At 41.7% G+C, this 27,650-nt stretch overlaps 1 long non-coding RNA gene across 1 annotated transcript; it reads right to left on the minus strand.

Moving 5' to 3' along the window:
* Positions 1–1,153: 1,153 nt before the first annotated feature.
* LOC115943597 (uncharacterized) lies at positions 1,154–27,318 on the minus strand. The gene is made up of 3 exons (XR_004078195.2): positions 27,041–27,318; positions 5,186–5,290; positions 1,154–4,459 (listed from the first exon to the last, which is right to left on the minus strand). It is a non-coding gene; the product is annotated as an uncharacterized LOC115943597 (long non-coding RNA).
* Between the last annotated feature and the right edge of the window lie 332 nt (positions 27,319–27,650).

Below are 27,650 nucleotides of genomic sequence, written 5' to 3' on the forward strand. Positions count from 1 at the left end.
AAATTATCCCACATTTATATATAAAGAAGCGAAGCTTAAGCAGGTTAAGTAAATTACAGACGATCACACGGCTTGTAAGTAGCAAAGGCAGGAAAAGGTAGCCGCAGAAGTCAGGTACCAGATCACAGGAATGCAGTGTTCATGGAAAGGGCATTTGGATGTTGTTCATAATGTGATGGGAAGACCATGGCGGTTTCTGAGCAAAAGAACAGCATGATCTGATCCTTGTGTGTGTGTCTACGGCAAAATATACATAATACAAAATACACTGTTTTAATCCTTTTCAAGTGTACAATTCGGTGGCATTAAGAACATTCATACTGTTGTGCAACATCACCACCATCCATCCCCAGAATTTTTCTACTTCCCAAACTGAAACTCTGTACCCATTAAACACTAACTCCCTGTTTCTCCCTCCCCCAGTCTCTGGTAACCATGTTTCTACTTCCTGCCTTGATTTTGACAACACTAGATACCTCATATGGAATCATACAATTTGTATTTTTGCATCTGGCCAATTTCATTCAGGATAATGTTTTCTAGGTCCATCCATGTTACATCATGTATCAGAATTGCATTCCTTTTATGACTAAAAAATATTCTACTATAGGGATATACTACATTTTATTTATCCAATGGATTAAATAAAATCTATTATCAAAATTAATTTCATTTCCTTCTTTTTACTTTTTAAAAATATGGCTCTTTGAAAAGGAGCAGTTACATATGTGACCCACATGTGTAGATTGCCTCATATGTCTCTTGGACAGCTCTGCTTTAGAGTCTTTGTACAATTATGGAGAAAGCATGGAAAAACTACCTTAATAATTTTTTAAGTGTCATGGGGAAGAAAGGAAAGCAGGTTGTTGCTGACTATAAGAGCCCCCAAGAACAGAACTATGCCCTACAAAGGCACAAAATGCCCCAGAAATAGCAGTTTTGTATGAAGGACACATGATTTTATGGCCAAAGAAAGCATTTGTTATAGTGGATTGTTCACCAAAGAGAATTCATTGAAATCAAATCAACAGCTCATTCATTATGGAGGGTGGAGGAATCTAATGGGAAACAGGAACCATTTGCTCACTGCTAGCCTGACGAAGATTAAAATGAGTGTCAAGCAATCAGTAGAACGAAACATGAATGTGTTCTGTAAAATGTTTATTAACCTTTCTAAACAAGACATCATACTATAACAGAAATATTTTGCTGAGAGATTTTTTTTTTAAGTCACAAATCTGGTAGTAAAAAAAATCACAAAAGCTGAACCAAAACACACCAGCAGCTTGAGAAGCACTGGATGTACTGGGTGGCATCGTCATTCACCATCATTCTTGTTCAGAGATGCAGGGACAGAAAAAATGCAGACATTGAGGGTTCAAGTTGGAATCTGACCAAAGAATGCAGTAGCCTCCAAATACCCAATTTAGAGCTGATGTGAGCTCATATGATGACATCCTACACACACAAAACAGTATTCCATGTCTTTGTTCCAAAATCAATAGAGCTATGTTTACCAATAGTGAGTCATCCACTCCCTCTTTTAACATAAGACAGCACTGTCCTCTTGAGAAGTCCAAAGGGGTTGGTGCACAGAGAGCTTGGAAAATTAACATTCATTTATTAGTGTTATCACAAGGTCACTTCAGCCCAGGGGCATGCTTTGGAATGCTGAGTTTTTAGTAGATTGCCTATCTTTTTGCATGCATGTTTTAAAATTTCTGTGTAACCTCTCCTTTCAGCATTGTATCACTCTTCCAAAAAATAAAAATAAAAAGCACTCTTCTTGATTAAAAATTACTCAGTCCATGTTGGAGCTACTGTCCATATTATGACCACAAGCCATCCTCCCTCTGGGTTTCAGAGCTGTTGGGATACGGAGATCTGCACGTCCTCTTACCTGCCGCACCCATGGAGATACAGGGCAAGTGCATAAAGATAAAGCTCTGCTGACAGACCTACGTTTTCAAATTACCACAAGAAACTTTCTCTAAGCAGTCTATTATTTAGGAATGACAGGACACAAAAAGGAGTAATGATATATGGTTGCCCAATTTGCATATGATCAGGTGACACTCCACGCCAGAGAGGACTAGAACAGAATGATCTGAATTGAGGCCAAGCTCTGATGACTAAATTTCATGCTGGATGTACGTCTCCCAACACGCATGTTCCAGTGTAAGCTACTTTAACCTTCTGGCCCCTGCTCTATTTCCCCATACAATCTTTTTCCTTAAGGAAAGGGTTAGACCCATTTGCCTTCCTGACGCATTAGTCCGTGCCAGCAACCGGAGTCCGGGGGAAGACACTGCTACCAAAAGACAGAAATGACCCGTCCTGCCACCCCTCCTTGTGGCCGTGTGGATGAACATGTCAGTTACAGAACCTGTCATCCCCGAGAGCCCGAGGCCAGGATGGAGAATACACACGCGTCCCCTGGGACAGGGCAGTGCGCTCCCACCCGCTCACACCTCTGGGCCCTGCGCTCCACAAGAGCTGTTATTGATGAGAATGCAAAGCCTGCTCACCGAGGGGAGAAGGGGTAAGTAGAGCACAGTGCCCATAAAAGAGCTGTTTGCTACCTATTTTTCTTCTCAGCTCCTAGCACAGCCTCTACCTAGTAGGTGCTCGGTTCATGGTAGATATTTCTTGAATAAATTGAGTCCTCTGCTCCTGGGAGACCACGTATCACTGTGATACATAACAAGTCAGCTACCCTTATGTGAAAAGACAGTCCCTAGGCAAAGTTCTTGCTATTCCTGATTACTCAAAATGTGAGCCCTTTCTCGTAGTTTCTCTGGTTTTGTATACACAGATTCGGGACGAAGCCCTCTGGTTGTGTTTGTAAATCTCTAGAGCAGGACATTAGCATTCAGAAGCACTTATGAGAGGAATAAACCCCTTATGAGAATCCAGGACTCCACAATAAGATATTTCTCAGCTGTCAAACAAATAATTTACAACATGGGTGATGGAGTCAGGGGCAGGATTTGGATTTTAAATGAAGCAAGTATGCAGAACTAGAAGATTATAGTTTCGAGCAGGAAAATCAATGGGATGTTGGAAATTTGAGATCTCCTCACAGGCTTAATAATATAAAACACCAGGATCAGATAACAGATATTGGGTTCTTGGGAAACCACAAGGTTGGGTAAGTCGACTTTTGCTTGAAATGTACATTTCCTAGAGCTTGGGAGGAAGAACAACAGTGGAACTCTGCCAAGGGAGGAGGAGGGAGAGGGAGGGGGAGAGTCCTTTCATTCAGATCCATCATCTTTGACCCGAAATCAGTGCCCTTACCTCTCAAAAGACAGTATTGTATTTTTCTCCCACTACAGGTAAGTTTTACTCAGTCCCCCTCTAGTTTCATGAGCAGTTGGAGCTTTCAAAAATGTTTCCGTTGTGGAGGGGGGTCCAAAACGGAAATTTGTCTGGACTTGCTGACCCCTACAAATCCCATACAATTTGTTCAGGACAAAATAATATATCTGTATTTCATTGACCTTAGGTCCACGGCTTCAAGTTCACAGAAAACTATATTCGATAAACATGCAGAGAAAAGGAAACAGATACCAAACCATCATCAAGGCAGCCTGCTGTGAAAATACATGGTACCAATGACACCGAGACTTCTGAGACTTCGTTTCTTTCCTTCCTTCCTTCCTTCCTTCCTTCCTTCCTTCCTTCCTTCCTTCCTCCTCTTTTCAAGCATGTGTTTATTCAACACACATTTATTGGACACCTAATACCCTTTACATATCTGTTGCCAGCTGATCTTTTCAGGCCAGGCACACATTTGCATTTTATTTTCATATCCAAAAATCTGCCTGAAGTTGAGCAAACTTGGGCCGAAGACACAGGGACCCACTCTCAGCGCTTGGGTGTCCCAGCACCTGCCAGCCGCGCGTCCCCGGAATTGAGGACATCGTGTTTTCAATTTTCTTCAATAAAGCAATGAATCTGGCAATTTGCTGGCCTGCTTCAGCTAAACAGAAAGGACAATTTGAGAAAGATCATAGTTCAGGCCCAGTCAGACGGAAACGATTGAAAACAGAGAGCTGGCCGCTATGTTTCCCCAATGCAGCTTGCTGCCGCAGTTTGACTGACAAACTGACTTTTTTGAGGTGCTCATGCCCATTTCAGTCAGAGTTTATTGAAGGTGATTTTGATCTTCTCCATGAGGCCACAGCAGTGGCCATGCCATCTGTCACCTTGATTGCATCGTGGATTCTCTGGAGAGAGCGCCGTGGCTCCTGATCATTTACAGATTGCGCTGCTTTCCCCTCCATAAGGACCACATGCACAGAGCCAGATGGTGAACATGCACGCTTATTATAAGTCTTTATCTCCGTGCAGGAAGGAGAGGAACCATTAGGTCTCCCTCAGGAGCTCTGCTCCTCTCTACCATCATGCTGCTCCTCAGCAAATACAGTCTTCTTCAGCTGTCATCAGCCTACCTCTGAAAATTAAAAAAATAAACAATAATTCCATCAGCCAAGGCCAGAAAAACCAAGACCAGACCGCAAAGCAATCCCCCCTTGACTCGCCTTCCTTTCTTTTCTTTAACCTCCCACTGGCCTGACTGTCAGCACAAGGTAAAAACAAGTTTGTTTGCAAATGCATCATTCATGTGTTGATTTTTTTTTAAAGAGGTCAGGAGGGCCTGCCGCTTGGAAATCAAGCGACATGATCCTATTTTCTGTTATTGGGCTCATGGCTTCCACTGCATTGGCCTCATTTGGTTCCATTTAAGGAGTCGGGGTTCATTTGACAGATTTTAAAATTCTACGTGGTTTTTCTACAATAATCCCAGGAAGGGGACCACCTGTGAGCCAAACGTAAGGGATGTCGGTGCTGGTGACTGAGCGAGAATGGAAAACCCCAAGTACAGTGGAACTCTAGAAAAAGTCCTTTTAGTAACCTCTCCAACGGGGAAAGAGAGAACGTGGGAGGCTGGGGGTGCGTCTGGAGAGCGGAGCGAGCTCAGCTCAGAGATCCAAGTGACAGCTGGTCAAAATGTGTGTCTTCTCGCAAACCACCACTGTCACTGACTGTTAGGGATTCCGAGAGGGTCCAAAAGAAACCGAAGTGGAACTGAAACACGTGCAAAAATACTGACAAAGTAAGTACACATTAGTTGTAAACGAGATCCTCAACTTTTTTCATTTTTATAGGTGTAACTTACATATGGTAAAGCACAGACTTCTTAAAGGTAGATTTTGGTTTTTGCATATAAATACTCCACCAAGGTCCGGATGTAGGACATGTCCAGAACTCCAGCAGCAGCAGGCTTGTGATAAATAAATAAATAAAATAAATGTTTATAGGCAGATTTAGTAAGAAGCCCACGTCCTCTGTCTGCTCTGCTTTTTCCATAAAAAATACACTCAAGCTGTGAAGTCTCTTCTCGTGTGCTCGCTCTCTCCTGCTCAACCCCCACTCTCTCTTTTTCCCTCCCTTTCTCTCTCTCTCTCTCTCTCTCACACACACACACACAGAGAAGATCGAAGGAAAGAGAGTGGGGCTTGGCCTTTGCCACCGGGAGACCCCAGCTCTGTGGGAAAGCCTCCACCAGTGAGCAGCTGTATGCAGAAACCAGGGAAAGGTTTCCAGTGACCCATAAGCTTGAAGTCTCACCTACATGGGTCATTCATTTCAAATAGCTGCCATGTTAACCCAATGGTTGCAATTACTAAAATCCAATAGCTTTGCTCAGACACTAAATCTAAGCGATCTCGGAGCCCACTAAGACAGTCACATAATCTCTTTTGGTTTAGGTTAAAATGGCATAGGATTTCTCTCTTCATGAAATGCTAAGTCGAGACCATCTCCTACACAATATTTCTCAAGGACCTGGCTCTTCCAAAAGTATCAGCGTTTGGTGGGAATGCAGGATAAGCTACAACAGAGTAAGTGTAAAAAAAGAAAAAAATGACTGAGAAATCCCACTGGAGAGTGGAAGCGTGCACACACGCATACACACACACACACACACACCAAGCTGCTTACACATCCACGTCTCCTCAAAAAGTAATTGAATCCAAATCACTTCCTAAACCAAGTCCAAAAGTTATTTCACATGTTTAGGTGACATATCAGGGACCTTTCCAGTATATATTTGAATAGAAGATAATTATCAAACAGACAATTTCATTTTTGTAAGCCCATCATTTATAAACCCATCAACTTCCATGATGGTACAGCTTTATTTACATTTTCTGTGAAATAAAACAACTGCTCTTAACAGAATAAAGTCACTACAAAATATTTTTAGAGGAAGAAATTTAGTGTGGTTTTAATCCATTGCAAATGTTTTTTCAGAGGAGAGGTTTAAGGTACACTCCTATTCTTAAACCAGCTTTTTTTTTTTTCCACTTTGGGGCATGAGGAAATGTGTGCCCATAACACTCTGTGAGGATGCGGGTGTGTGCAGGAAATGTATGGATTTGATAGGCTTGTGTGCTCACTATACTTGAGATAGTTTGCAAATGGTAGTTAAAAACACGAACAAGAAAAAACTAGTCATGCCTATCTAAAATAATTCCTGGTCCCTGAACATAGCCTCAAATACTTAAGCACACAGATTTTTAAAAAATATCATCGTTCTCCCCAATGTTTATCAATTTTCTACCAAGGATAGATAGGAATAAGTGTGGAATTAGCTCTACCTAGTTAAACAGATGATCTTGATCTTCGTAACATCACACTGTTCTGTACTTTTGGCATAAAAACCATTTATAGAGATGCACATTGAAAACCAAATCACCAAGTACAGTTCACCCTCTCCAAAAGGAAGCAAGATAATCAGAAATAATATGGTGCCTTTGACTAAAAGTAAAAATGTGGTTTCATAAAGTGAAAAAAGATGACTAAGGCCCAGGAAAAGGAAAGGGAAACTGGGTTTGATTACTTAGTGTTAACGAAATGTGCTAAGAGAGAGGAAGACTCCCTGGCCCCCACGTGGGGAGAAGATACTCCTGCAAATCTGAACCATGGACTGTTTCTATTTTGCATTCTGGTTATATCACTTCTAGTAAGGCTAGGATCAGAAGCTCAGTGCACTGCTGCCCTGACTACGTCCTCGTGTTCAGGTGCAGGGAGAGGCCAAGAGGCCATGGAATCAGGCTGGGGTTGAATTGCAGCCTTTTTACTTGGCCTTGCACTTGGACAGGTTGCTCGCTTTCTCCCAGTTGCATATTCTCTCTCTGCCAATGAGCAACATAATTCCAATCTCCCAAGTGAGGATTCACTGAGATGAATGAGAAAACCTCTGACATGTTATCTGGCTTGTACTGAGCCCTGAAAGCACGCTACAACTGAAATGAAACTAGCACAAACGTCACCATTTCTCATAAAAGAGGGGCTGCAAACACATACCCCGTGCAATAATGAAGATTATTAGGTGTCAGCGTAGAAATCATATTTTGTAAAGCAGCCAGAACTGTAAATGCATATTTGATGGCAGGGAAGTGGGCAGGCTGATGAAGAATAGGAGTCCTACATCAAGCTCTAGGCTCCACCTGCCATTTGGTTACCCTGTGACCTTGTGCACCTCACTGGAGTTCTCCGTGTTCCGGTTTCTCCACCTGAAAAAGGGGGTGACAATGAAGAACCTACCGCAAGATTAGATGAGTTCATGGAGGTAACGTGCCTGGCAAATCAGAACCATTATAAAAGTTAGCCAGCGCTCCAAGGGCTCCGAAGGCTGTGAAATAATAGCTCATGATTTCATCCGTTGCTAACTTGGCTGTGGTGCAACCATAAAACCTTATTGCAGCTCAAAAGCCCAGGAAACTGACCAAAATTCATTGTTCAATTTTATTGGCTGCCTTTGGTTTCCAGTGTTCGCTAAGTTGGAACTCTTGTTTATTTTATTTCATTGCTACAAACCATACCTATAAACTTACTAAGCTGTGTCGCATCTCACACACACATGGACACACAGACACACACAGACAAACATATTCTTTGGACAGGGTGGGGGTAGCCCACAGCCAAAGTACAACAGAAGAGTGGCATTATTTTGGACTCACAAGACTTGGATCTTGGTCCTCATTCTATTACTTCACCTTGGATAAAGCACTTATTCTCTCTGTATCTATAAAATAGGTCTTGGAATGCCTTTTTACTTCATGGGGTTGCTGTAATCTGTGAAAGGACTTTGAAACATCTGACGCACCATACAAGCTTAAATATCAGGCATTGGTATTCTGTATGAAAGACAGCATCACCACCAAACATTAATGAGTAGTATATAGATTAATGAAGATTTGGTAATAATTGTATGACTGTCAGAAATAAGATTCTAGTTGAGAAGCAAAAGCATCAAAATCTACTGCCTTCTGAACCACAAGGCCAATATGGAGGTCTATCTAAATTCTGCTCCCAGGGGCCTCAGGGGTTCCCGGATCAAGTGATTTTGATTAATAGAGTGGACGAATAGGGCTCACATTTTAATTTTGCTTCTTCCTATCTTTGAGAATATTTCCAATATTACATTGTCTATCCCCCAAATAGCATAATACCCAAATGAAAGTAAATCCAACAAAATCTGCTTAACTCAGGCTGCTTTAAAATAAGAGTTCCTACAATGGGACAGTTGGTCCCAATCCTGGTTTAATATGTCTGCAGTACAAAGGGTCTTTGCTGCCTCCTGTTACTGCAGGAAAAGGAGCTTATTAAAATAAATGTAGAATAGAATTTAAGCGCCTAATAGGAATGGAAAAACAATAATTATTATTGTAGATTAGTATTAATAATAAACAATAGACCTGTTTTTCAGGATATTTCTTATTCTTGCACTGTAATTTAATTCAGTAATATTCAAATTTCAAGGGTTACTTCATATGAATAAAAAAAATGGAAATAATTATTTTTCCTTAAAAAGTTCCAAAGATTCTTTTAAAGAATGATATGACAATAAAAAGGCAGTTCTAAAAATAAATTCAAACAACCCATAATGAATAAAGTAATTCAAATCAAAATAGCGTTAGAAAACATACAAGCACATAACCTTTTCTTTTTTTCTTTCTGTCATTCTGTAAGCCTCAGAAGCTAATTGATTACGATCTAAAAAATAAGTATTTTTAAATAATAATATCATAATGTGTAAAATAAAAATCAGTGTGCGTATGTCTATGTGTTTGTGTGTACGTGAGTGTATGTGTGTGTGCATGAGTGTGTGTCTGCTCAAGCCAAGTTCAACTAGCAGGCAGTGATCACACGTCTCATCGTGTGAATGGCATTAGATATCTTGTTCAAAATTTCTGATTAATCTGATTAAGCTAGTGAGTGAATAATCCTTTAATCCTCTCAAGAATACAGTTTATGTCTGCTGAGTGTCAAATTTAAGACTAGTAAGCTGTAAATACTGAAATTTAAGTGAAAGAAAGGCAAGAAAGGCAGCCACCCAAAGTCAAACTGTGTCGCCTCTTTTCTGGATTCTGTCTTTTGTGGGTGACCTTCTCGGCTGAAATGAGAATGAGAAACATTAGGAAAAATAATAAATCATCCTGCAGCGGTGGTTCTGCAGCAGGGAGTATATCAGTCACCGAGGACCCATCTCCTAGCATGTGCTTCTCTTTTCCCAACCAGTTTAATTATAAATTAATGGATACTGCCTTTCGCTTCTCATTTCATTCTGAAGCAGAAATGCTTAAAACCAGATATTTATTTTATAGTTGGAAAACTATCTCAGAAGCTAATGGCTAAATATTTGCAGAATCACACAAGCAATTAAAAAAAAAAACAGGAAAAGGAACATCCTTTCATTAAAATCCCAGAGGATGACACTTTAGAAACTGTTACTGCATTTAGAATAACAGAGAGTTTTAGGTCAAATGAATTGAGGCGCCTTAATGCTGCTTTATCATCACGCACCAAATTTAAAAAAGAACAATAAGGTAAGATAGTGTGGTGAGGTGGTTAGAGGAGGATGGTGGTGATTCTTTTGCTGCCCAAGGAAAATAAAAAGTAAACAAAAAAAATTATTTTGAACCAATTGGCTTACTTGCTTCCTTTTTAAGGGCATTTGACCACCTACTTTTTTTTTTCTTAAATATGGTTGAATACTCTTCTCCATTTCTGGGGTTCCTGGGGGGCTCAGTCAGTTAAGTGTCTGCCTTCAGCTCAGGTCATGATCCCAGGACCCTGGAATGGAGCCCAGTGCTCAGCATGGAGTTTGCTTCTCCCTCTGCCCCTCCCACACCCTCCGCGCGTGCGTGTGTGTGTGTGTGTGTGTGTCTCAAATAAATAAATAAAATCTTTTTGAAAAATACTCTTCTCCATTTCTGTACAAAACAACACCAAGATTTTGCTGCTTAAGATCTCTCTGTAGAAGCTATAGAGAATGCACAGGGTACAGTTTCCGACCCGCACCCCACCCACTCTTATTTATGTGTTTGTATGTGTAAGTGTAATACGTTATCAGTAATATTGATACACACATCAATACATAATGCAATATATTGACTGCCTACTTTTAACTGGAATATAGACATATCATCCCAATCAGAAGTTTATTATGTCTGTAGACTGAAATGTGCTGTGAATTTGTTTCCCTGAAACATTTTTTGGGTCAGTTGTTTATGAAAATCATCCCCTGCCCCTAAAAACCTTAACTAATGTCTGCTAGAAGGGCAAAGGGCAAGACTGCTACACGCAATTAATTTGCCCTCAACTACTTTTTGCATTTACTAATTTGACAAGAGTCAAAGGGATCTGATCTAATTAAAGTATTGGCTCACCCTTAAAAGCAGAAAGTCCATATTATCCCTTTATTCCTCATGATGTGAGGGAATGAGGCAAAGGAAGACTCCCTCCCAGCCTCTGTAGCTCCAGAATCAGCGTCGCAGTCTGGGAAGTGAGGCTGAGCTGAGAGCAGCTCATTCTGCTCTTTGCTGTTTGGGCTCTGGTGTAGCCTCTACTTGTCAACTTTTCCAATGAAGACTGGAAAACCTGGAGAAGCTGGGTGCTGAGTAACCAGACAATGGAGGGAAGCAGGTGGAGAAACCTTCTCCTGACTTTCTCTATTTTTGCCTGAATGGAGGTGCTGTACGTCTAGGTTTGCCCCGAATACATGGGGGTAAGACAAGCGGTGAGAAGCATCTGGCCCAGCACAACTAGCCACACGCTTAGCCAACTGTTATCTCTTACCCCAGAATCTGCCAACCTCTGTGAGTAAAGCTTTCAGTGCTGCTAACTTCAGCATCTTTCTGTAATGTCAAACATCTGGCACCATCTAGTAGTTTGGGTCCTTTGTCTTTACAGAAAAATAAGCCCCCCAAAATGTCTATAGGTAAATGTCTCACATCTCTGGCCCATGTGTTTAGCTCTAACTTTCTTCCTGAATACTCAGTGGTAATGACTTCTGTAATTTGACTTGCTACATTATTTGTGATCCCCATGGATATTTAGACTCTTATTAGCTTTAACCAATCTACCTTTGACTGTGAAATTTTCCCCAGCACCCTAAGGTGGATATGAGCTAATGCCTGATTTTGAAGAGTACGACCAGTGCTCAGGCTTTGAGGACCATACACCCCATTACAGCTTCTAGACTGAGACAGACCCAAAGTCAGAAGGGTAGGTTTAGAATTTTCTGCAAACTCTCTTGTAAGGCGTTAAAGAATGGACTGGAAGACTGAGAATAGTTTTCAGCCACCTCTGTCAATGAATTGTGCAGTTGAAGAGTGAGTGCATGAAGATGAATCCCATACTGGTAACAAATTATAGAATGACCTTGTGCTTTTGTTCAGATAGTAAGGGCTTTCTTAAAACTCCAAAGAATAGGGGCGCCTGGGTGGCTCAGTTGGTTGAGTGACTGCCTTCGGCTCAGGTCATGATCCTGGAGTCCCGGGATCGAGTCCCGCATCGGACTCCCTGCTCGGCAGGGAGCCTGCTTCTCCCTCTGACCCTCCCCCTCTCATGTGCTCTCTCTCTCTCTCATTCTGTCTCAAATAAATAAATAAAATCTTTTAAAACTCCAAAGAATAGTGTTTACTAACTATGTAAAATCATTTCTGAAATTATTTTATAACAAACTTAATTATGCATAAATATCTAAGAGAATATGTGTATTAATTGTGCTATATGTATTTTTTTTTTCATTTTCTACAGATCCTCTACTGTCTTTAGATCCTGTTCTCACCTTCTCATAATCACTGTTACTCATATTACAGAATAATAGACATACCCTTTGGCCTTTACATGGCATGCAAATTAATATAGCCCTCTCTTTTGCTGTTCATTCACTCATTTATTCACTCAACAAATGTTTACTGAAAGTTTGTTAAGCGCATGGACATAAGGAAGCTATTTAAAATGATGAATGGGAAGTGGGATTGAAGATGGCAATGAGAAGATTCTGAACTCACTTCCTCCCATGGACACATCCAATCTACAGCTACATACTGATCATTTCCCTCTGAAAACTAGTTGAACTGCTTCTCCACAACAAAGGGTAAAAGGACTACATTGACATGAGTAGGACAGGTAGAGACAAAATCTCACCAAAAATCCCACCCCTCTGCCTCCATACAGAGTAAAGAGGGATCTCACAAGTCTGTCACTTATCCCAGAGAAATGAGGGTTTTCTCCCCCAAATCAGGCACCAGAACCCTAGGGATCGACACCAGAGAAATAAGGCCCCCAAAATGTCTGGCTTAGAAAATCAATGGGGCTGATGTCCAAGACACCCAAAGTGCTCTAAGAAACTGAGATTTTCTTATTAAAATGCTCAGTGGCAGTCTCACTAGCTCTAGGATCTGGTGAAAAAGCACTGACTTGAAAAATGCCTCAACTGTATGTAAAGGAGACTCATTTTGGGGTCTGGAGCAATCTGCTGCAGGGGCAGGGGACAGTTGGAGCACTCTCCAGAGATGGAAGCACAGGCAGATGCCATTTTGTGCTCTCCACCTACCCCACTAGTGCTGGTGGTGTATTCAGGCACAGCACCCTCCTGCAGCCTCGCTGAGTCAGGAAGGGTGAGTGGTCATGACATTGTCTTGCTGCCTTGCCAAGGCCAGAGAGCAGAGGCAGTTGCAGTGATGCCCTGCTCCCGGGCTAAGGCAAGTGAACACCAGTGATCATAGCATTCTCCCAGTGCCTTACCAAAGTCAGTGAGCATGGGCAGTTGCAACACTTACCCTGCATCCTGGCTGGGGCTGGCAAACAGGATCCATCATGGCATTCTTAAGGCTCTGTCCTGAGGCAAGCATACATCCACAGTCAAGGCACTCTACTGCAGCATTGCTGAAGCCCCCAGGCCAGACAGTCAAGACTTTTCCCATGGCCTTTTCTGAAGCTAGTGAGTGTGTCCCACCCCTGCACTTTTCAGCTGCCCTACTAAAGCCAGCAGGTCCACATAAACCACACAAGAGATGCTATTGTTTGCCTGGCCCAGGTGGCCAAGGGGGCTGGAGTTTCTGAGCTCCAAGAGATTTTAACAATCAGAAAGATAGTCTTGGCAGGCCACCACTCCCAGGGCACTGCATAAACAGCAGACTGAAACACAACCTCAATCTTCCTGTGAAAAGACCTATTTATTTATCCTGTACCTTCAGCCTAAGAGGCAGGATTCAGTTTTCCCACACATCTAGAAGCTATGGAGGCACTCCTAGGGAATGTGAATAAAGTGACACCATCTTGGCACACTCCCTTGGCCAATTCCTCCCAGAAAGGAGCTTACACACACATCTGGAGTCCCAGTTTTTGCAACTGTCATCCAGAGGTAACCTCCAGATCTCCTGGTCAGGAGGCCAACAGGGCTTACAATTTGATCCCACAGGACTGTATATATTTGCATATTTTAAATGCTGCTGCCTAAGGGTCTGGCTTCTCATCAGCCTGAAACTAGGTGCTAAATGGGATTCCTCCCCTTGGAACACTGACAGGTCTTGGCACACCCTCAGCAACAGGAACATACCAAGAACAAACCAGGCTGTTGATTAAGAGGTAAAATGTGACATCAAAAACAAAATATGAGGGGGGAGTAAAAATGTAGAGTTTTGGAATGTGTTCAAATTTAAGTTGCTATCAACCTAAATAGACTGTTATATACATACGATGTTATATGTGAACTTCACAGTCACCACAAATCAAAAACTCACAGTAAATACACAAAAGAAAATGAGAAAGAAATGTAAATATAACACTGGAGAAACTCATCATACCACAAGGGAAGAAAGAAAAAGAAGAAAGGAACAGAAAGGAACTACAAAAACAGCCAGAAAACAATTTCTAAAATGTCAGTAAGTACATACCTATCACTACTTTAAATGTAAATGGACTAAATTCTGCAGTCAAAGGCTATGGCTGAATGCATAAAAAAACAAGACTCACCTATAAACTGCCTACAAGAGACTCACTTCAGATGCAAAGACACACACAGGTGGAAAGTGAAAGGATGGAAAAATATATTCCATGCAAAGGAAATGAAAACTAATGTAACCTATACTTAGACAAAATAAACTTTAAAACAAAGACTATAATACAAGACAAAGAATGGCATTACTTAATGATAAAGGCATCAACCAAGCAAGAAGACACACTATTTATAAATATAGATGCACCCAACAAAGGAGCATCAAAATATATAAAGCAAATATTAACAGACCTAAATGGGGAAAGAAGAAAACTGGAAAAAACACAAAAACCTGAGGATTAGGGCGCCTGGGTGGCTCAGATGGTTAAGTGCCTGCCTTCGGCTCAGGTCATGATCCCAGGGTCCTGGGATCGAGTTCCGCATCGGGCTCCCTGCTCCTTGGGGAGCCTGCTTCTCCCTCTGCCTCTCTCTCTCTCTGTCTCTCATGAATAAATAAATAAAATCTTTAAAAAAAAAAACCTGAGGATTAAACAACATGCTATTGCGCAATCACCAGGTCATCAAAGAAATCAAAGGAGAAGTTTAAAAATATTGAGAAACTAGTGAAAATAGAAATATGACATACCAAAATCTATGGGATATAGCAAAAGTGGTTCTAAGAGGGAAGTTCACAGCAGTAAAAGCTTAGCTCAAGAAATAAGAGAAATCTAAAATAATCTAAATTTACACCTAAAGGAATTAGAAAAAGAAGAATAAGTGAAGCCCAAAGTTGGTAGAAGGAAGGAAATGATAAAAAACCAGAATGGAAATAAAGAGACTAAAAAGACAATAGAAAAGATCAGTGAAATGAAAAGCTGGTTCTTTGAAAAGGTAAACTAAATTGACAAACCTTTAGATAGACTCACCAAGAAAGAAAGACAGAAGGCTCAAATAAACAAAATCAAAATGAAAGAGGAGAAATTACAATTGATATCGCAAAAATACAAAGAATCACAAGCAAACAATTATATGCCAACAAATTGGACAATCTAGAAGAAATGGGCAAATTCCTAAAAACACAATTTCCTTACACCGAGTGAGGAAGAAATAAAAAAAAATTGAATAGGCTGATTACTAGTAAGAATATTGAACTGGTAATCAAAAGCCTCCTGACAAACAAAAGTCCAGGATCAGACTAGTGAATTCTACCAAACATTCAAAGATTTAACACCTACCCTTTTCAAAATCTGCCAAAAAAACTGAAGAGGAGGGAACACTTCCAAACTCATTTTATAAGGCCAGCATTACCCTGATACCAAAACCAGACAAAAACACCACAAAAATTACAGGCCAATATCCCTGATGAACCCAAATGCAAAAACCCTTAACAAAATATTAGCAAACTGAATTCAACAATACATTAAAATGATTATATGGCATGATCAAGTGGAACTTAATTCAGGGATCCAAGGATGGTTCAGCATTTGCAAATCAATCAGCATGATACACCACATTAACAAAAGGAAAGACTAAAATCATATGATCATCTCAATAAATGCAGGAAAAAAAACATTTGACAAAATTCAGTATCTATTTATGATTAAAAACTCTCGGGGCACCTGGGTGCCTCAGTCGATAAGCATCTGCCTTCAGCTCAGGTCATGATCCCAGGGTCCTGGGATTGAGCCCCGCATCATCGGGCTCCCTGCTCAGCGGGAAGCCTGCTTCTTCCTCTCCCACTCCCCCTGTTTGTGTTCCCTCTCTCGCTGTGCCTCTCTCTGTCAAATAAATAAATAAAATCTTTAAAAAAAAAAAAGAAATTACAGAAGTTGGTTATTTCATCGTTACGGAGACAGGCAGTTGGGGCTCATGGGTGTTTGAGGTGTACCTCACCATAATAAAGCCCATTTATGACAAACCCACAGCTAATATCATACTCAATGGTGAAAAGCTTAAAGCTTTTCCTCTAAGATCAGGAACAAAACAAGGATGTCCACTCTGCCCACTTTTATTCAACATAGTATTGGAAGTGACTTTATTGCCTCTAGTCCTGTAGCAACCAGCATGTAGTCAAACGTTTTCAAAAGGAATAGAAAACTAGATTTTATCACCTAGCTTTGAGTCCCAATTTTATGTTTTACCATACACTTCGACAAAATAGCATTAAAAAGCTCAAGAAATTCATTAGATTGATTAAAATTGCAAAACTGAATAATGCCATTGTTCCTGGGCATATGGATGTATCAAAACCTTCATACGCCTGCTGGCTTAAGCATAGACTGGTACAGACCTTCTGGAAACAAGTTGGTAGTAGTACTTAGGTAAATTAAATGTTCCCTATGGCAAATAGTACTCTTCTTTGGGTACAATTCTCAAAAATATTCACATACAGTGGAGGGCATCTTCCATGATATTTATCACAGTGTTGTCGGTAGTGGTGGGAGGCAATCATGGAGTTTATCACTGGTGGACAGGTAAAACATAGTAGATACCAATTATAAAGTATTCTGCAGCAATTAGAAACAAATAGCTGGATGTTTACACAGCTATATGGATAGGTCTTAGAAACAATAGGCCATAATGATAAAAAGAAAATAGAATGATCTGTCTAACAATGATATTTGTATAAACTAGAATGCAGGAACAGATGTCTTATAAAAATACATGAAAACAAAAGGATACCATCAAACACATTAATATGACTGCTTGTGATAGGAGGAAGAACAAGAGTGGCAGTGAGAAATCGAGAACTGGGAATTAAATGAGATAGATTGATAAAAAGATGGATGGATAGATGATAGAGAGATAGATGACATATAAGTGAATCAGCCAGTTGGTTGAGAGAAGCCTATGCAAACTAATGATACGGTGTCATGAACTAAGATATATAATTAACAACTTTTTGAACGTGAAATCCAGAAATAAACTAAAACAGTCCAAGAAAGCTGGTAAGTTTCTAGGGCAATAATATAATATTGATGTGGCACACTCCAGATAGAGATTAAGTCTAAACACTGAGTTGTGGTGTTACTCAACCTTCACCCTGCTTATAAGACTTACATTCACCGTGACCATCATGTCTGGCTCCTTGAGATGTCTGTCAGTTACCAGCCAACAGTGAGAGCCTAGAATGGGACCAGTCTACTGGCTTAGCATCTTCGGCAGAAGAGGCATAAGCAGCTGCTAGATAGCAAGCTGGAGTGAGACAGCCACTAGCAGAGAGTAAAGACATCTTAAAATAGTCCAGTCATCCAGGCAGAGCCATAGCACATTGCAAACTGCAGTGTCTGACAGAGTAGCCTTTGCATATAGGAACGGAAAGCAGACTTCCCTACTCTCACTCCTTCTAGCCATTCACCCATATATACTTACAGTTTCAAGTCTCAAGATCAGATAGAAATGACAACACTTTACAGCCTTTGAAATAATTCATCCTTCAAAAGAGTCCCTCTTAGAGAACTCATATGCGGATGGAGGATTCACAGCCCAGGGCTAAATTGTCCAATATGGCAGCCACTACCCACATGCGGCCATTGAACACTTGAACTATGGCTAATTCACATTGAGATGTGGAGACCTAGTCTGATAAAAGAATGTCAAATATCTCGTTAATAATTTTTATATTCATTAAATGTTAAGATGATATTCTGGAAATAATGGGTTAAATAAAATATGTTATTAAATTACTTTCACCTGCTTCCACTTTTTTTGAAGTAGCTAGTAGTAAGTTTTAAATTACATCTGTGGCTCACCTTCTATTTCTATTAGACAGGGTTGATCTGGGGACTTCTATGTTGATTTACAGCTTCTCTTTCAGTTTAGTAATGTGAAATTGAAGCCTAACTATTTTCCCACAAAGGTGTTAGATTCTCTCTTCCAGATGTTACTGTTCAAAATCATGTTTGGTCCCCTAACATTTCTTATCGGTGGTGATTCCCACTAGAAATTTCTGGCCTTTTCTATGTTTTTAATTCTACCTTTTAGTCTAAATAGAGCATGATCAAATCACAATAGAACAAGAGGTCCACGTAGGTTGGGGATAGCCTGCAAATACCCTGATGATCATCTAAATTACATTAGAGTTGCTCAGGTCTTTTGTGCCAAGATATCTTGTAGCATCCAGAAGGTCTCTTCTAGGCTTCTACTTGCAATCTTGGCATGAAATCTCACTGACAATCTAAGATGGAAAAGAAATGAAAACAATTCATACCCAAATATGTCACTTTCCACCATAAGGGAAAGTCGGGAAATGGAATCCATTCACCTCTTATTCCCAAGAGTCAATGTGATAAGAAATCCAAGATTTTTAAAAACAAGATACTTCTTTGAAATTAGGGGGTGGGGGAAGCTTTAGTAAAAATACACCTTGTGGAATTGAAATCTTGAAATGTCACGAAAGACCTTTTATTAACTTGGGAATAGAGCACATTTTCTAGTTTGATTATTACCACATAAATATATCACCACTCTTTTATTATTATTATTTTTTCCTTCATTTAAGCCTGATCCCTGGAGTCAACCCCTAGTTGTCAGGGGACTTGTTGTAAGTAATGGTCATTTGTGTTTCATAATTATCTTGAATCAACACAATTAGTTCCACATTCTGCTGTTTTCTTCCTAAGGCATCTGTAAACATTTTTTATACAATTCTAGCAAATAGCTTTTGGCAAAAATTAAATTTTTCTAATTAAAAAAAAGTAGAGTGATCCAGGATAGCTATTTTAAATGTGCTTTACAGACCCCTCCAAGAGTATTAGAAAATATTCTTCAAGATGCCAGGAGATTTGCTCTTTCAATTATCAACCACAGTTCCACAATTTAGAATGTCTTTGGTCACAGTTTTAACATGGTTAAATCAACCTAAAGCCTGAAAGACATTTAATTTTTTTAAAACTTCTCTATTTGAATAGTGTTTTAAATTTCCTTGGAACATTTTTATTCATTTCACAAAAAAACGTATTGAACACCAACTATGTACAAGACAATAGATGCGATGGTGTCAGATTTTTCACGTGTGTCAGAATTACCTATGTAGTACCTTAGCAGCTCTGATCCAGCGAGTAAAAGCAAATCCCAGTAATGTGCACCTATAACATCTACCCAAGATGATTCTGAAATAGGTGGGACTCAAACCCCCACTTTTGAGAAGTACTGAGACAGAGCTTCAGATTCTGTCCCTTAACCTTGAGAGAGGTGTGGAATACAAATGCTCACCCCTAAAAAATCAGAGGTGGTTATGTGTCTCACATAATTTCAGTAAAACTAAAATGATCTAAATGCAGTGGTCCTGACTCACGGGCAGCTGGGAAAGCATGTTTAAGAAGAAGGTGGAAATGTGGGTGTCATTTCCAGAAAGTCTACTTTGGATTTCTAAGAAGGCTCTCTTCAAGAACTGCTCCAAAAATAATATTTTCTAATAGGTTCTTCATAAATAGGCAAATCTTCTACTGAGTGATAAAATCTATAGACAGGGACTAAGCATGGAAAATGCATTCTCTTCAGGCCACTTACCCGAAAGCATTTAGAGCCATCTGGAGGGTGTGGCCATCAAAACAGGGTCACTGAACACAGCCATTGTGCTGTGCTCTCTCCTAAGCCCCGAGTCCCTTCACCGATGCTATATTCAGATACGTGTTTTGTTTTGTCTTGTCTTTTTGTGCTGTTTCCCCCAAGGAAAAGGTTTGGCAAATTTTAAATAGTGTAATTACAGGCTGACAACGGAGGTATTTCCGGTGTTCTGAGGCCTGAAAACAGAAGTGGTGCTGCCTGCCCATAGTCTATAGGCCCAGGGAGGGAGAGAACCTGGCCTCCTCCCACAGAAGTGAGGGCAAAGGGCTGCAGCATTGAAGGCTCATCCTTGTGACATGAAAGTATGGATTGAAAGTCCTTCTATATTTGTCACTCTGAGTTCTAACAGGATCCTAACCAGAGAGAGATGAAAATCAGAGGGTATCAATAAAATACTAGAGTATAGCAATATCAATAATGGGGTATCATTAAGTATTGTATATCACTAAAATGTATCGACAAAACTTGAAAGATTAAAATTAGCGAGCCCCACCCTTGCCATAATGAAGAACAGCACCAATCCCACCTCAGGAATAGAAATCGGTGGCCTCGGCCTATCAGGATGCATTTCCAACAGTGGATTCAGCATCCTGTTTTAAATTATAGTATTATTTTCTTTACTTTCCCCCAAATTAATTTCCAGTAATAAAAGGTAATTTCCCTATCCACGTTTGACAATTGTGAGAACATTTAGCCACTTTAAAGTCAGGTGTTGGCACTGTACGGAAAAGACATGAGGTAGTTAAAAATTTGAAGAATATGTCAATTGGTAAAATTAGATAAAAAGTTACGCTGTGTTCTGCCCTACATTTGGACTATCGCAAGTGAGGCAAACTTTTCTAGGCAAACTGCTGAGGACTGCCAATTTAACAAGCTGTTCCATGCTGCAAGGGACATATTTATGGACATACTTTCAACAAGACGTACCTAGTGCTACCAAGCTGTGCTGTACTAAAGAGCAGAAAGAATCAGAACGATAGATGAAAAAAAAAATAAAGGATTTCACACATGGGTCCTATTAAAATCAGATCAACTATTCTGAAATTTACAGGCAAAAATATTTAAAATAATGACAGGGTTGTTGCAGGATCTCAGAAGAAAACACCCAGGAAATGTAAAAGATAAGATTGACACAGCATGTTTAGCTCAGGCTGTTGTACAACAAGGCTCTTGGAGAGAGAGAGAGGAAAAGCCAAACTACATTGTGAATCTTCTCATTTTTAATTAGTTGGGTCAACATGACTCTAGCGCTTTTCTCATGGATGGTTTTCAATATAAAAATTACCGTTCACAAAAATCTTTCAAAAAAGATTGATTTCCTGTCTCTTTATCTTTTGACAGTCCAAAAGTCACCTGAAATGACTACTAGTACTACAAGTACTAGCACTTACTTATTTTGAGAAGCCATTGGCTGTTCCCTATGATAGCACTTCCTCATCCTTGGGAGTGTGTTTGGGATAATGATGAATCAGACTGTGCTCTATTTAAAACTTGCTACCTATTTCTATTTCTGGAAGTGAGGCTATCAAATCAACTCAGAGCTCATCTTTGTTCTAGAGGAAACAAATCCTTGCTCTGGGGAAAGAGTACGAAAGAATTGATGGTGGTAGTTTGACAAGAACCTGGCGTGTAGTTGCTTTGATGATTGGCGTTACCCCTCACACATGCATTCACTTACATCCATCCATTTATTTGACTCCAGAACCTTGTAAGAGAAAAATAAACAGGACCAAGAACATTTTACTTAGATAATCAATGTCCCTCTAACATTCTGGACGGTCACAGGTGTCTGAACACATTTTTCCCACAAAGGTCCAGGTAGGCTCTGTAGGCCACAGGGTATCACCGCAGGTTCTCAACTCTGCTGTGTGAAAGCAGCCATAGAAGCTCTGTAAACAAATGAACATGGCTGTGTTCCAATTAAACTTTATTTACAAAAACAGTAGCAGGCTGGATGTGGCCCCATGGGCTGTAGTTTGATGAGCCCTGCACTAAGGTGAATCCAACAATCCAACCCTGCAGGAGAACCAAAAGGACCCCTGAGGAGGAAAGGAGAGTCCAAAACTGGTGACCCAACTCTAGGATCAGGATCGCAGGAGAGGAGGACTGTCTGTCCCGAGGCCCTGAAGCGGTCAAGGCTCAATTCCCTTCTGAGGGTCACTCTGGAACTACTGCATGCCCAGGGCAGGGCTGGGAGTGTGAGAACTGAGATTGCTGCCTGCATTGGGCTTTAACCCTGGAAGCTCTGCAGGAGGCAGGGCCTGGAGTGAGGCCAGGCGTCCCAGCCCAGGCGTTGGGCTCGTAGCACTAACCCACTGCCTCCACCCTCACAGAGGGTGTGCGCGGGGCCCGGGCGCTTGGGACGGACTCCTTGGGCAAGCTGTCCTCCTCCCTTCCCTGATCCTCGTTCTGAGAAACCACCAGTGACCCCATGAGAATCTTAACAGAGCCGCCTGTCTATAGGCAGGACATCAGCTCCGAAACTTGTGGGGCTTGCTGTTGATGGCAGCAACGGCAGCAGAGAAGGGGCTCTTCTGCAATTGGACCAGATGTTCTAATTTCTTCCTTTGTAAAGTGATGTATCTATAGAGACTAAGCTCTTTGGACTGAGCAAGTTCCTAGGGATCTTGGTTTTTTTCATGGAACCCCACAGGGAAAGAGAAAATTGGATGAAATACAGTTAATTTCATTTGAATAACAAAATAAATGTGACCTCATCCTCTCTCTCAACCTGGGGAGGGGGTCACATTGACTATAGTTATCAAATAACGCTACACACCAGGAGAGTGTCTCCTCTTTGTTCTTTGGACAAAGGTGTTAAGCTGGCGAGATGCATGGGTTCAGATTCTCTCCTAAGACAAGGACTGTGATGCAATCATTAAAAGTCTACTTTGGTGGGAGTGAGAATAACTCAATGGATTAAAAAAATCAAGGTGGGTTAAAACAAAGTTGGTGTCCAGCAACCTAATCTGGTTCAGTTATAGAAACAAATTATTTCCACTAGTCACGCTAGACAAGGAGACAAATCAGGATTTTATTTGATATTAAAAATAATTTGCTTCATATTTATATACACTTCAGAGTTTTCGCATTGCATATTCATGCACTGCTTTATTTTATCCTGAGAACAATGTGTGAGGCAGGTAGAAACAAGTGCTCGCTCATATTACTCCCAGTATTTTTTCAGATGTAACAATTATGACCCCCCTCAAAATGTCAACGCTTTGTTTAGGGTTCCAGAAGAGCAAGCGCCCATGGCTGTATTGGTCTTCAGCCCAGTCTGTTTATTTCGAATCCCATGTCCTCCCCACTCTAGCCGCCCCCAGGACGTTTACTTGTGTGGCATCTCAACCAAGTCAAGGTCAAAGGGAGCCCAGAAGGCAGGCAACAGAGCAACTCAGATACTCACTGCCCTTGTCTCTTTGCTGAGGTGAGCTGCCTGGTGTTGCAAACACCTACTGATGACCTGTTCACCTCAGGCTGGTTTTTACTCTTATTGGAATAAGGTAGAAGGATCACAGAAGAGAAACTGGAGGTCACAGAGCACACAACCAGGAGATGCATGATTTCATGGGAACAGTACCAAGCAGAGGTCCAGCACATGCTCTGAAACCTAGGGCAAGTTACTTACCTTCTCTGTCCTCAATTCCTTTATCTGTAGGATAACGAAAGGACCTACTTCAAAGACATGCAGTACAGATGAATTGACTTAAAATGTATAATGTGCTTAAAGCGATGCCTAGTAGACTGTTAAGTGCTAGGCAAAAGACCATAGAATGGTCTCAAGGAAAGAAGTCTTGAGCAAGAATCAGAAAAAGGAAGGAATCTGGTCTGGCTAGATGGGACCAAAAACAAGTTATTTTACCTCCTGGCCTCCTATCTTCTCCTCTGTGAATAGGAGACAACACTATCTAAACTATTGTAGAGAAGGGCTGAGAGTGCTTTGTAAAGTTCTGGTCAAATGGTAAACTGTCTTGGTAATTACCTTCTTTTCAAGGGACTCGTACCACACAGTGCAATTTTAGGACTATGAAGCAGAAAATGTCAGAAAGTGATTTATATAAAATGTAAATACAACCTGCTTACCCCTTCTTAAAATTCCTTCCATCACACTTAGAAAAAAAAAAAGAAAAGAAAAGAAAAGAAAGAAATGTCATCATCTGCCCCATCTCGAGCTGTCAAAATCCTAAGCATGCAGAGAGTATTCCAATAATTGCCACCATTTATTGAGTCCTTGCTCTGTGCTCGGCCCAGGGAGTTGCATGGACTACCTCGTTTAATCCCCATGGAAATGCGGTAAGTATAATAAACCTAGTTTTACAGATGAGGAATCTAAAATTTACAGAGGTTAAATAATCTGTCCCATGTCAACAGCCAGCAAATAGTGAAGCTGATTCAGTCCAGGTCCCTGTGGTACCAAGGACCATGACTTTAACCAACCACTCTACATGTTCCCTCCATTAAAAGGAATCTCTCCCTACTCAGAGATGATATAGTACTCTGCTCATATTCTTTTCAGAGGAATACAATTCTATCTTGAATTACGATTTTTTGCATACATATCACAGCTTAACTGCTGGTTTACAGGCTTCCCAGAAACAGAGGATAAGCTTTGTGCACCTGTAAACATACCCTAGTTGCCAAGCAGGTGCCTGGGTACGGTGGGCCAGCAGCATGACCAAGGGCCAAGGGCAAGGTCTGAACTTGTGTGAGCTTTAGCTGCCTTACCTGAGAATGAGGTGGAGAATCCCTACTTCACAGGATTGCTGTAAAGGTTGTCAAATGACAAAAGCAATGAGATTTAATAACAAGTCTGATACCTTTATTCAAGGAAAGACAACGCACCATCGACTGGAGGAGTCCATTGCTTCACAACCAGCGGGGCACTCTTCTTGAGAGATTTTGGGCAAGAGCAACTTTCATAGAGCGTTAAAAGTAGCAATAAGGATGCAAGGCATGACTGACGAGAAGGCCAGGGATTTCCTTATATATAGGGCTAGCAGGGCCTATTTTCTAGGGTAAGTTAAGCCAACTAGAGCTGAGTTGGAGGATTGCGATTGGTGGGTGGTAGGTTTCCCTGACAGTGAAATGTTTCCCTTAAATGCAGGCCGACTTGGGTTTAGATTTGTGACATGCGATGGGCTACTGGGGTGGCCTCCATTTTGTGGGTCGGATATACAAATTACCTTTGTCAGGGCCTATTAAGAGAACCATGTTAAAAGCACTGTGCAAACCACAGAACGCTACCAGTGTGGTCACAATTCAAGTTGATTAAGTCGTACTAAAATCAGAGTAGTTTGTGGGATAGATTGGCTCTTAACCAAGAAGAGGTAGTCAATAGGGATATAAACACAGATGGAGAATGACCCGGGACTACCTGCCCAGTTTCCCTGGCAGGCAGAATTTTAAGGAAAGTAATGAACAAATAAGTAATAGTGAAGAGAAAAATGTGTAAAAGGAAGACAAAAGTACGAAGAAGGGGTTACATGCTATCAGTACTTGAAACCCTCAGGGGGCAGCAGTGGGCGGTCTACCTATAACTTCCTGTGCCCCACCTGATCTGCACATGCTGCTGGGTTATGGGGGAGCGAGGTTGGTAGTTCATCTGAAGGCTCTCAAACCAGAAAGTGCTACACAGGTGTGGGGTGCTGGTGGTCTTGTTTTTACTGCAGAGCAGTACAGTGGCCTCCTCGGTGGAAAAGCCCAGCCTGGGTCGTCAGCCCCTTCCACCAGGCCTGTCAGAACACCAAGGTCATTCAGGGGAGCTGGGATTCACTCTCAGGGATTCAGGCTCTCCTGTGGCATATTTTAGCTCTAGGAACAACTCCAGGTGACTTCTGTGAGAGACTGACTATATCCATCAATTCTTAATAAAGTTTCCACCAGGTTTACCAAGGGAGCCTTAAACGGGGAGAACAGCTTGTTTCCTTGACAGCAAAAATCGACAGTTTTTTTTTTAAATCTTTTGTTGTCTGTCAAGAATTCCATAGAAATAATAGATGCCTAAAAACACAAGGAAACAGCATGCGGGTTTTTTTTTTTTCTTCCAACTTCGGGGTTTGCTTCCAAGGAGACTGACAAGAGGAAAGAGGAGGGTTTCTGAAATGTGAGCAGTGGGCTACAAAGACCTTCAGAGCCAGTGGGGGGGTGGGGGTGGGGAACAAGTTGCGACTCAAAACTTGCCTTTCCCCAAGTCAAGGAAGTCTTTGCAGCCTTAGGACCAGCAGGCTGCTGGGGAAGCAGGAAGGCAGCATTTCAAAACAAAAACAAACAACAAACAAACACTGCAGAAAGGGACGACGCCGTTTGCATAGCTAAACCCGGGCCCAGGCGGCAGCTCGGGACCCGGCCTTGCTTCCAGCGGGTCTGCGGGGCTCCGCGCAGCCTCCAGAGCAGCGCACCGCCGCGCGGGCCTTGGGCCCAGGGGCTTCCTCCGGGCCGGGGTTTCTATCCTGGGGGCCGGCTCTGCGGCTGCCTCGCCCCGGAGCTGTGAACCCCTGCGTTTGCCAGGCCCATCGATTATTAATGAGCCATCGTTAAAAGACTTGCTGGGGGAGGCTCCGATTGACTAGCCCACTCTATAGAGAAAACAAAAAGGATAGAGGGGGGAGGGGGAAGAGGTGGGGGGCACTGGGGAACTAGGCGAAAATGCAGCTTTCAAGTTCAAAAAGCTTACTTTGCATGAGAAAACACATGGGGACGTGGGGATTGGTGGTAGGCATCCCCCCTCCCCCATCTTTAATATCTGCTCAGCAAAAAGTCAGGATTAAAACCATCGGCCTCTGGGACACCTTAAAAAACAAAAACCCTTTCTTCTGTGTCCTTATGTACAAGGGTAAAGACCAGCTTTCTCTGTCCAAGTCGGGAGTGCTGAAGGGAGAGCTAGCAGTGGGGCGCCCAGCCGGAGCCTCTGTCCTCTGCCTGTTCCCGATTCCATGGCCTGAGGCGATGGTTTGCATTTTTAGGACAACAGCCGGCTATCGGCAAGCAGGAGACCTCTCGTCAGGCTTCGTTACTGCCCACAAAATGACACGAGCGAGCCTGTGGTCACAACTGCGCTTATGAAGTGCTGCGAAGCCATTGCCTCTCCCTGCAAACCCAACCCTCTTCTGCCCGCCCACACCCCGACTGCCCCAAACCTGAGCTCTGTTTCTGTGAGCGGCGCCTTACCTTGGGACCCATTGCTCCCGCTGGAAATCAGGCTCTACCACCTTGCTTGCTGGTTGGCTTATACATTTCCAGAGGGACAGAGAAGAGCTGTAACTGCCCACTGAACTCTGTAGTTCAACCCGCTCTCTCCCTTCCTTCCCCTCTGCTACGCTTCCCGAGGCAGAGGCTCTGTGGCACCATCTCCTGATCTAGACGGGACGCTTTAGCCAGCATTGGGAGCACAGCTGGGCATACAGACCCCTCTCTTTACAAGGTCATTTAAGGCTTTTTAGTTACCTGCCTAACTGCAATAGTCTTATGTGTCTGGCCTAAATCATAACTGCCCTCCTAAAAAGAAATCCCACAGCCGACAGCTGCAGATATCACCATTAAATCCTATCTATTAAGAGTTAACGCCACTCCCTGTATTTTTTCCAACAAGGGTGAATCTGTTTGCATCAGCCAGAGGAGGGGTCATGACGGTTTGTTCACTGCTGACACACCAAGCATTCTAAACCAATATGTCAGAATAAGGATATGTAAGTACACGATTGCTGATTATGAGGTTACTGATTATTCTGAAGAAATGATTTCAGCAGAAAACTTTTGTGTCCTCCGCCAGGTAGATTGA

This window comes from Leptonychotes weddellii, chromosome 4, assembly GCF_054177405.1.
Source record: "Leptonychotes weddellii isolate Sample4059 chromosome 4, ASM5417740v2, whole genome shotgun sequence".
Classification (NCBI taxonomy): Eukaryota; Metazoa; Chordata; class Mammalia; order Carnivora; family Phocidae; genus Leptonychotes; species Leptonychotes weddellii.